Source organism: Salmo salar, unplaced genomic scaffold, assembly GCF_905237065.1.
Source record: "Salmo salar unplaced genomic scaffold, Ssal_v3.1, whole genome shotgun sequence".
Classification (NCBI taxonomy): Eukaryota; Metazoa; Chordata; class Actinopteri; order Salmoniformes; family Salmonidae; genus Salmo; species Salmo salar.
Window position 1 is genome coordinate 1 of NW_025550632.1, and position 11,769 is coordinate 11,769.

Sequence of the window (11,769 nt, forward strand, 5' to 3'; positions counted from 1 at the left end):
TCAACTGCACTTGAATAAACTTTCACTGACCTTCATGTCTTAAAGTAATTATGCTTATTTGAGCTGTTCTTGCCATGATAAGGACTTGGTCTTTTTTACCAAATATGGCTATCTTCTGTGCTCTGCCCCTACCTTGTCACAACACAACTGATTGGCTCAAATGCATTATGAAGGAAGAAATTCACAAATTAACCTTTAACAAGGCACACATGTTAATTGGGGAAATGCATTAGGGTGTTCACCTCCTTGAAGCTAGTTGAGAGAATGTCAGAGTGTACGGAAGGCTGTCATCAAGGCAAAGATGGCTGCCTTTGAAGAATCTCAAATATAAATATGTTTTGATTTGTTTAACACTTTTTGGTTACTACATGATTCCATATGTATTTATTTCGTCGTTTTGTTGAAAATGGTAAAAATAAATAAAGATTATTGTGTCAAACTTTTGTTTAAAATTGCTGTATACAAATGTATTTATTTCAGTTTTACATTTTTTTATTAATTAGCAAAAATGTCTAAAATAGCCATACTTTTTTTGCTCTTTGTCATTATGGGGTATTGTGTGCTTAAATTGATCGAGAGGAAAAAAAACGATTTACTACATTTTTAGAAGTAGGGCTATGTAAGTAACAAAATATGTGGAAAAAGGGAAGGGGTCTGAGTACTTTCTGAATGCACTGTTGTCAAAATATCACCAAATAAAATTTTCCCTTTACCATTCCTTAGTAATATAGAGTCTCCAAAAGTGGGGTCATATTTTTTTTTCATTTAAACCTCCCGATCTAACTCACCTTGACATAGCAGGCTTTCTCACAGGGTAGCATCCTGTTTTGTATGCCGTGCCTTGAGCCCGCCCCACCGGGCGGATGGCTCTGGCCAGCTCTGTCTTCAGCTCAGAAGGCTCCAGTGATGCCTGCGTGGTCGTTGCCCTTCCAGCCTTGTCCGGTCGCGTACGATTTTCCCCATTGCCTGCGGCGGTGATGCTGATTCCCCTCTCCATGGTTCCAGAATATCCGATGGGAATATCAGGGAATTCCTTCTGGCATTCCTACAGTATGTCAGGAAAAGGGAGGTAAAATTCCATGGGTCAATTCATTTCCTTCAGTGGTGGCCTGAACAGAAATCTGTCAAATTCTTGTTCTCTCTCTCTCTCTTGTTTCTCTCTCTCTTGTTCTCATTTCTCTCTCTCTCTTGTTCTCATTCTACCTCTCTCTGTTTCTCTTTCTCTCTCTCTTGTTCGTTCTCTCTCTCTCTTGTTCTCGTCTCTCTCTCTCTCTTGTTCTCATTCTCTCTATCTTGTTCTCGTTTTCCTCTCTCTCTCTTGTTCTCGTTCTCTCTCTCTCTCGTTCTCTCTCTTGTTTCTCATTTTCTCTCTCTCTCTTGTTTCTCTCTTGTTCTCTCTCTTTCTCTCTCTCTTGTTCTGGTTTCTCTCTCTCTCTCTTGTTTCGTTTCTCTCACTTGTCTCGTTCTCTCTCTTGTTGTCTTTCTCTCTCTCTTGATCTCGTCGATTCTCTCTTGTTCGTTCTCTCTCTCTTGTTCTCGTTCTCTCGCGTTTCTCTCTCTCTCTTGTTCTCTCTCTTGTTCTCTAATTCTCTCTCTCGGTCTCTCTTGTTCTCGTCCTCTCTCTCTCTTGTTCTCGTTTCTCTCTCTCTTGTTCTAGTGCTCTCTTTCTCGTTCTCTCTTGTTCTCGTTCTCTCTTGTTCTCGTTCTCATTCGCTCTCTCGTTCTTTGTCTCTTGTTTTCTCTCTCTCTTGTTCTCTCTCTCGTTCTCTCTCTCTTGTTCTCATTATCTCTCTTGTTCTCATTCTCGTTCTCTTTCTCTCTCTACTCGCTCGTTCTCTCTCTCTCTTGTTCTCGTTTTCTCTTGTTCTCTCTTGTTCTCTCTCTGTTGTTCTCTCTCTGTTGTTCTCTCTCGTTCTCTCTCTCTCTCTTGTTCTATCTCTCTCGAATTCTCATTCTCTCTCGTTCTCTCTCGTTCTCTCTCTCGTTCTCTCTCTTGTTCTCGTTCTCTCTCTCTCTCGTTCTCATTCTCTCTCTCTTGTTCTCGTTTCTCTCTCTCTTGTTCTCGTCTCTCTCTTGGTCTCTCTCTCTCTTGTTCTCTCTTTCTCGTTCTCTCACTCTCTCTTGTTCTCTCTCTCTCTTGTTCTCTCACTCTCTCTTGTTCTCTCTCTCTCTCTTGTTCTCTCACTCTCTCTTGTTCTCTCTCAATTTGTTTCTCTCTCTCGCTCTCTTGTTCTCGTTCTCTCTCTCTCTTGTTCTCGTTCTCTCTCTCTTGTTCTCGTTCCACTCTCTTGTTCTCTCGCTCTCTCTTGTTCTCGTCTCTCTCTCTCTTGTTCTCGTTCTCTCTTGTTCTCGTTCTCTCTCTCTTGTTCTCTCTCTCTCTTGTTCTCTCTCAATTGTTCTCTCTCTCGCTCTCTTGTTCTCGTTCTCTCTCTCTCTTGTTCTCGTTCTCTCTCTCTCTTGTTCTCGTTCCCACTCTCTTGTTCTCTCGCTCTCTTCTTGTTCTCGTTCTCTCTCTCTCTTGTTCTCTCTCTCTCTTGTTCTCTCTCTCTTGTTCTCTCTCTCTCTTGTTCTCTCACTCTCTTGTTCTCTCTCTCTCCCTCTTGTTTCTCTCTCTCTTGTTCTCGTTCCTCTCTCTCTTGTTCTCAGTTCTCTCTCTCTCTTGTTCTCGTTCTCTTCTCTCTCTTGTTCTCGTTCTCTCTCTCTCTTGTTCTCTCTCTCTTTGTTCTCCTCTCTCTCTTGTTTCTCTCTCTCTCCTCTTCTTCTCTCTCTCTTGTTCTCTCATCTCTCTCTTGTTCTCGTTCTCTCTCTCTCGTTCTCATTCTCTCCTCTCATTCTCTCTCTCTCTTGTTCTCTCTCTCTTGTTCTCTCTCTTGTTCTCTCTCACTTGTTCTCTCTCTCGCTCTCTCGTTTTCGTTCTCTTTTGCTCTCGTTTTCTCTTGTTCTCTCTCTTGTCCTCTCTCGTTCTCTCGTTCTCTCTCTCTCTTGTTCTCTCTCTCGTTCTCTCTCTTGTTCTCGTCCTCTCTCTTGTTCTCATCTCTCTCTCTTGTTCTCTCTCTCTCTCGTTCTCTCTCTTGTTCTCTCACTCTCTCTTGTTCTCTCTCTCAGCTTCTCTCTCTCGCTCTCTGTTCTCGTTCTCTCTCTCTCTCTTTTTGTTCTCTCTCTCTCTTGTACTCTCGCTCTCTCTTGTTCTCGTTCTCTTGTTCTCGCTCTCTCTTGTCCTCGTCCTCTCTCTTGTTCTCGTTCTCTCTCTCGTTCTCTCTCTCTCTGTTCACCTCTCGCTCTTGTTCACTCTCTCGCTCTTGTTCACTCTCTCGCTCTTGTTCTCGTTCTCTCGCTCTCTCTTGTTCTCGCTCTCTCTTGTTCTCGTCCTCTCTCTTGTTCTCGTTCTCTCTCTCGTTCTCTCTCTCTCTCTTGTTCTCTCTCTCTCTCTTGTTTCTCTCTCTCTCTCTTGTTCACTCTCTCGCTCTTGTTCACTCTCTCTCGCTCTCTTGTTCTCGTTCTCTCGCTCTCTCTTGTTCTCGTTCTCTTCGCTCTCTCTTGCTCGTTCTCTCTCTCTCTTGTTCTCCTCTCTCTTGTTTCTCTCTCTCTCTCTTGTTCTCTTCTCTCTCTCTCTCTTGTTCTTGTTCTCTCTCTCTTGTTCTCGTTCTCTCTCTCTTGTTCTCGTTCTCTTTCTCTTGTTCTCTCACTCTCTTGTTCTCGTTCTCTCTCTCTCGTTCTCATTCTCTCTCTCATTCTCTCTCTCTCTTGTTCTCTCTCTCCTCTCTCACTTGTTCTCTCTCTCGCTCTCTCGTTTTCTTCTCTTTTGTTCTCGTTTTCTCTTGTTCTCTCTCTTGTCCTCTCTCGTTCTCTCGTTCTCTCTCTCTCTTGTTTCTCTCTCTCGTTCTCTCTCTTGTTGTCCTCTCTCTCTTGTTCTCATTCTCTCTCTCTTGTTCTCTCTCTCTCTCTCATTCTCTCTTGTTTCTCTCATCTCTCTCTTGTTCTCTCTCTCACTTGTTCTCTCTCTCGCTCTCTTGTTCTCTTCTCTCTCTCTCTTGTTCTTGTTCTCTCTCTCTCTTGTACTCTCGCTCTCTCTTGTTCTCGTTCTCTCTTGTTCTCGTCCTCTCTCTTGTTCTCGTTCTCTCTCTCTCTTGTCTCTCTCTCTCTCTTGTTCTCTCTCTCTCTTGTTCACTCTCTCGCCTCTCTTGTTCTCGTTCTCTCGATCTCTCTCGTTTCGTTCTCTCGCTCTCTCTTGTTCTCATTCTCTCTCTCTCTCTTGTTCTCCTTCTCTCTCTCTCTTGTTCTCGTTCTCTCTCTTGTTCTCGTTCCTCTCTCCCTCTCTTGTTCTCTCTCTCTTGTTCTCTCTCTCTTGTTCTCGTTCTCTCGCTCTCTCTTGTTTGTTCTCTCGCTCTCTCTTGTTCGTTCTCTTTCTCTCTCTTGTTCTCGTTCTCTCTCTCTCTTGTTCTCTCGCTCTCTCTCTCTTGTTCTACCTTCTCTCTCTTGTTCTCGTTCTCTATCTCTCGGTCTCTCTCTCGTTCTCTCTCTCTCACTCTCTCTTGGTTGTCGTTCTCTCTCGTTTCTATCTCTCTGTTGTCATTCTCTCTCGTTCTCTCTCTCTCTTGTTCTCCCTTCTCTTTGTTCTCTCTCTCTCTTGTTCTCGTTCTCTCTCTCGTTCTCGTTCTCTCTCTCTTGTTCTCATTCTCTCTCTCGTTCTCTCTCTTGTTCTCATTCTCTCTCTCTCGTTCTCTCTCTCTCTCGTTCTCTCTCTCTCTCGTTCTCATTCTCTCTCGTTTTTCTCATTCGCTCTCTCTCTCGTTCTCTCTCTCGTTTCTCTCTCGTTCTCTCTCGCTTGTTCTCGTTCTCTCTCTCTTGTCTCGTTCTCTCTCGCTCTCGTTCTCTCTCTTGTTCTCGTTCTCTCTCGTCTCTCTCTCTCTTGTTCTCGTTCTCTCTCGTTCTTATTCTCTCTCGTTCTCTCTCTTGTTCTCTCTCTCTCGTTCTCTCTCTATTTCCCTCTCTCTCTCGGTCTTCTCTCTCTCGTCTCGTTCTCATTCTCTCTCATTCTCTCGTTCTCTCTCTCTCTTGTTCTCGTTCTCTCTCTTGTTCTCGTTTCTCTCTCTTGTTCTCGTCTCTCTCTCTCTCGTTCTCATTCTCTCTCTCATTCTCTCTCTCATTGCCGTGCATTTAACGTTCCCTCTTGCGGTGCACTTGACACACCCTCATATTTCCTTATGATATTACTCGGGTGACAACAGATAACCTTTGATCCTGCCTGACAACAGATAACCTGCTGAGTCACTGCCTGACAATCCTTTTTGTAATAAACAAAAATCTTACTGCTATGACAATAAGGTTGACATCCTCAGGGTCCAATGGGTAGGCACTGGTGCACTGTAGGATGGTGAAGTTCTGATTGTGTTCGCTTGACGGTCTGATAGACCCCGTCTCATTGCCATTGACTGCATCCCACTGGATATCACCGCATAGCCGTCCTGAGGTTAAACAAAGTTGTAATTTCAACAGAAACTAACTTTACTGATATGCCACATATTACACATGTTGACTGCACATTCAGGTATATCAAATTGGTAACATTTACTTTTATCACAGTAACAGGTGGCAAAGAATGTAGTACATACATAACACAGTGTTAACTTAAATCACTGACCTTTTTTTGCAGTCACTTCCAGATAGGGGAAATTGTTGGCATCGCACGAGGCAACTTTGAAGAAGGGCACATCAAGCTCGTCCAGGAACTCCACAGCCATCTAACAAGCGATGCAAAGCAGTGGGATAGTCATGCATATTTTGCTTGAAATCATGCTTGAATATAAACACAATCACAGCAGACAAATACAATAGACGTTTATCATGGAAAACTCTTACCTCGTCCATTCCAGAAGCGGTGAAGAAGATTCCAACCTCCTTTGCATATTTCTGGAGCTCTCTATATTGTTCATGACTGAACTCAAGGTGGCGCTTGTGCTCACCGTATGTCTTTCCCCAGGAATGTTTGGAGGTGTACGGACGCTCCAGAGCACCCTTGTTGAACTTGTACTCAAGTTCACTCTTCTGAAACTTGCGTAGTCTGCCCCACAGTCTCCTGTGAATTGATTTTCAATATGAGTAGGGTAAAATAGTTGTAAAATGTGTTGCCAATGAGGATGAGAGGGAACCTTGTTTAAAATCTTCTCTCATTGATTGAGACAGGTGGGTCCACACCCCAAAGTGCCACATGTCATGATGACACTCACCTGTCTCGCAATGAGAGGGATTTGAAATAGACAAGATGGCGACAAAGACATTGTTGGATTACTCATGGAGCAAAACCTTAATACATTTAAATGCATCACCTGCAACTGGACACTGACATTTTAGAAGATAGATGTTTGGCTGAATCAAAACAAAAGATAGTATCGACAAGTTAAGGTTGGTCGGAAATGTCACTGTGCACCCAAACAGTACCTAACCTGTAACTATGCAAGAAAGGCATTTCACTGCTTGTGCACGTGAAATTAAAAGCTTAAACTTGACTTGAAACTTGAATGGATACCAAAATCTTTTGGTTAAATCACATTATATACATAAATCTGTAGCTAACACACCCACTGCCTTTTCATAAAACAGTCCAAATGGTGTGATAATTGTGTATATGAGGTTGGGCATCTGTGCCACATCTCTAGCTCTGGTAGGAATTCCGTATCCACCATTATTAGTCCTGACTAAATTGACCGAATAGATGCCCATGGTCTCAATGTCACAAATTCACCATTTTAAATACAGCCCCCAAGCAACAGCAGTTAGTAGCAGAACTGCTGTCATTTTACAGTTCTGTGGGCACTGGAATCTACTTTATACTAAAGTAGCTGCTAGGTTACTAGCAAGTAAGTCAGTACCATGGTCCCCAATACAGCAGCTGAGCTAAGAAAACTCATTCAAATGTTGCTACTAGCATTACCTTGGCCATCTTGATCATTTTCTTGGCAATTTCGATATCTCCCTGGTGGTTCTGTCCAATTTCTGCAATAATGAAACAGGGGTTAGAACCCCCAATCATCCTGCCAGGGCAAAGCTCGAATTTCAGAGGCATTTTGGAAATGTGATAAATGCGGTTTCCTAAACTTTTTGTAGCGATAAGATGTTCGCTTGCTCTGAGCCAGTAATGAGACAGTCAGGTGTTGGTTCTCGCGGAAAAAGTCAAGCTAATTTACACGTTGTGGATTCCTCCACTCATGTTTCAAAATAAAGGTTCTCCATTCACTCACAGGTCAGGATTCTCAAGAGTCAAAATGTGAGACATTGTAATGGATAATGTTTTATTATAGGAGTAGTCAATCATTATTTGTATACATTGTATTTGACCTTTTAAACACCAAATTCTATTTCACATCCTCTGATAGTAGAAAAGTAAGTAAACATCCACCCACACATATGTAAATAAATGTACCTTATATAGACAGTCAAGTCTACTATATTCTAATCTGTTTGTTTCCATCAATATTATTATTTTTTTAAACTTACTTCTGATTATACATCGCCCAGTGCCATGTTCAGTAGTCAAACGTTGCAGATAGAAATGCAATTAATAGAGCCAACGTGATTCCTAACAAGCAAACCTCACCGATCACCAAAGTTACATGGTTTTGTAATTTAATATAAAACCTTTATTTGTTTTTTGATTTTTATTTGAAATTAAGTTTAGTTTAGTTAGTTTTTCAGACTTGAAATTGTAGTTTCAATATAGTTTTTAGCTTTTCAAATGTTTTTCTTGCTTATTTATTTCAGGTTACTAAATAGTTTTTCCAATTTGAGTTTTTACTTGAAGTTTTGTTCCACTTACATGTTATTCAATCATTTCCCCCACATCTCTGCGTGGCCAAGAGCTACAGTAGAACTTGGTTCTATTTGAGATGCACAGTGTGTTGATTGTCGCCTCCTTGTTGGATATCAGGAAAAGATACAAACACACGAGGAGATTCATTGAAGATAATTAACTAGGTGTCTGCTTTTCATCTGTGGATTTATCGTTGGAGTAGAGAAACACGCGATTTTGTACGACTCCGGGTCAAAATTGTACAAAGAAACAGCTAAATTAGGAAAAGATGCATGTCAGGTAAAATAACAACTCAATGTTCATCTCACAGGACAAACTAACTAGCAACAGCTAGCTACCTAAATGTCCATGATTGTTTCGACCTGTCCACAAAAATATAGTTTGTTCACAGTTGGCTTGATATTTTAACCTGTGTCATGATCGCATCTGATGTGGATGGACAAAATCAACATGCGAATGCCAGCTTCACCAAACCAGCCCCTCAAGTGCGTCCACCATGAACATATTCATTTCAACTATCCCCATCAGACACGTTCATACACTCAGGTTAAATCAGCAAAACAAACTCACTATATTATTTTGGGGACAGGTTGAAACACACGACTCATTCTGGTTATGGAACTATTGCTAGCTAATTTGCCCTGGGTCATAACATTGGTTTGTTAGTTTAATTAAAAAATAGCGTCCCTTTTTTGATGGATCTTTTTAGAATTTTTGGGGTCATAAAAATCATGTTCTCCACTCCGACAATAAATCCACAGATAAAAACCTGGTTCGTTTTCAGATAGCGTTCTTTGATGAATCTCTTCTCGTTCGTCTTTCAGTCACCCGGTGGGTTAGTATGCTCGTGAAAACCAATGAGCAGATGGGAGGGAGGGACTTCAAGGCATTAAGGGTCTGAAATAGAACCAAGTTTATTTATCGCCTGGCTATACAGACGCCCGTTGATGCGCATGAGCAGTTAAATGATTGAATAATGGGCACATTGATTTTGCAACGCTCCCGCAGGCATCGTGGCCGTCTGGTGATACTGATCGTATGTTGGATTGATGGTCTGTTTACATAACTGGTTGCGGAAATTAACGTGGCTGATTAGGGAACCAACACATTAGGTTTGGTGAAATAACATAGCAGGTTAGGAGACTGAGGTTAAAGTGAGGAAAATGATAAGGGTTAGGCGTTGCTACAATGCTAACCATGACCACTAGATGAAGATGTAGGCACTACTCCATCCCTAGCCACAATGGTAGACATGTAAACAGACCATCTGTCCTGACATACCATCAGTATCATAACACTGGTCTAGTCAGCATGTTAACATGTTTGTCAGCCCTTGTTGTTGTAGCCGTCCACCATACGTGGCGTGATGCTCCCATCCTCCTCCACGTCCTCTGTGACGGCCTTGCCCACCAGCTGAGCCATGTCTTCAGGAGAGACGCCCCGTCGCCCACCTTCACCCCCAGCATATCCATACTCAGCACCGTGCTTTGGGGATCGCCACCTTAGCCACCACTGACTTCCCCAGCTGAAGAGAAAATAATATGGAGATTTCCTCCTGCAGTATGTGCTGTTGTGGGTTATCAGTACAGGAAGAGAATACTTGATGTAAGGGAGGTTTATGACAAACATAATGGGCCTACCTTTTAAATGAAAGTGAATATAACAATTTTGGGAGAAAGTTATTATTACAAATGTCAATGGGAAAAATACTGATTTAGTATATTATTGGTACATTTTGTATATACAGTGCCTTGGAAACTATTCAGAGCCAAGCACTTTTTCCAGATTTTGTTACACTATAGCTTTACTCTAAACTGTATTAAATAAAACTTTTCCTCATCAATCTACACACAATACACCATAATGACAACGCAAAATCAGGTTTTTAGAAATGTTTGCAAAACATAAATACCTTATTCACATTAGTATTCAGACCCTTTGCTATGAAACTCGAAATGTGTATTTTGTATTTATTATGGATCCCCAGCTACTCTTCCTGGGTTCCAGCAAAATTAAGGCAGTTTATACAATTTTAAAAACATTACAATACATTCACAGATTTCACAACACACTGTGTGCCCTCAGGCACCTACTCACCACTACCACATATCTACAGTACTAAATCCATGTGTATGTATAGTGCGGATATTATGCGTGTGTGTGTATGCATGTGCCTGTGCCAATGTTTGTGGTTCTTCACAGTCCCCGCTGTTCCATGAGGTGTTTTAAAAAAAATCAAATTCTACTGCTTTAGTCAGTTACTTGATGTGGAATAAAGTTCCATGTAGTCATGGCTCTATGTAGCACTGTGTGCCTCCCATAATCTGTTCTGGACTTGGGGACTGTGAAGAGACCTCTTGTGCATGTCTTGTAGGGTATGCATGGGTGTCCGAGCTGTATGCCAGTAGTTTAGACAGACAGCTCGGTGTATCAACATGTCCAATACCTCTCATAAATAAAAGTAGTGATAAAGTCAATCTCTCCTCCACTTTGAGCCAGGAGATTGACATGCATATTATTAATATTATCTCTCTGTACATCCAAGGGCCAGCCATGCTGCCCTGTCTGAACCATTACAATTTTCCTAAGTCTTTTTGTGGCACCTGACCACGTGACCGAACAGTAGTCCAGATGAGACAAAGCTAGGGCCTGTAGGACCTGCCTTGTTGATCGTGTTGTTAAAAGGCAGAGCATAATTTATTATAGACATGCTTCTCCCCATCTTGGCTCTACTGCATCAATATGTTTTTGACCATGACAGTTTACAATCTAGGGTTCCTCCAAGCAGTTTAGTCATCTCAACTTGCTCAATTTCCCATTATTTATTGCAATATTTAGTTGAGCTTAAATTAGTGTTTTGTTCCAAATATAATGCTTATAGTTTTAGAAATATTTAGGGCTAACTTATTCCTTGCCACCCACTCTAGAAACTAGCTGCAGCTCTTTGTTGAGTGTTGCAGTCATTTCAGTCACTGTAGTAGCTGGCGTGAATAGTGTTGAGTCGCATACATAGACACTGGCTTTTACGGCGTTTTTACTCAGAGTCCGACTGGCCCTAAGCACAGAGAAGGTGAGCTCAGGTGCATTCCTGTTTCCATTGATCGTCCTTGAGATGTTGCTGCAACGAGTTGGAGTCCACCTGTGGTAAACTAAATTGATTCGAACATGATTTGGAAAGGTACTTACCTATCTGTTATAAGGTCACAGAGATTTGACAGTGCATGTCCAGAGCAAAAAACCAAGCCATGAGGTTGAAGGAATTGTCTGTAGCTCCAAGACAGGGATTGTAGCGCGAGGGACAGATCTGGGGAAGAGGTACCAAAACATTTCTGCAGCATTAAAGGTCCCCAAGAACACAGTGGCCTCCATCATTCATAAATGGAAGAAGTTTGGAACCAGCAGACTCTTCCTCGAGGCTACGGCTGTTACGGCCACGGCTGAGCAATCGGGGGAGAAGGGGCCTTGGTCAGGGATGTGACCAGGAACCCGATAGTCACTCTGGCAGAGCTCCAGCGTTCCTCTGTGGAGATCTAGGAGGACCTTCCAGAGGACCTGGCTTCATCTCTGCGGCACTCCACCAATCAGGCACTTTATGGTGAGTGACCAGACAGAAGCCACTCCTCAGTAAAGGCACATGTCATCGCGCTTGGAGTTTGCCAAAAAGCTTGCCTACGGGACTCTGAGAAACAAGATTCTCTGATCTGATGAAACCAAGGTGTGAACTATTTGGCTTGAATACAAGCACTTCGCATCATCTGGCCCAATAGCATACCTACTGTGAAGCATGGTGGTGGCAGCATCGTGCTGTGGGGATGTTTTTCAGAAGCAGGGACTGGGAGACTAGTCAGGATCGAGGAAGAAGGGGTGGGCTGCAGCAAAGGAGATCCTTGATGAGAAAAACCTTCTCCCAGGCGCTCCAGGACCTCAGACCGGGGCGGTTTCACCTTCCACAAGACAACGAC

General features: G+C 42.5%; 1 pseudogene; it reads right to left on the reverse strand.

The window, feature by feature from the left end:
* Nucleotides 1-788: 788 nt before the first annotated feature.
* On the reverse strand, nt 789-9,229 carry LOC106594767 (sialic acid synthase-like; annotated as a pseudogene).
* Between the last annotated feature and the right edge of the window lie 2,540 nt (nt 9,230-11,769).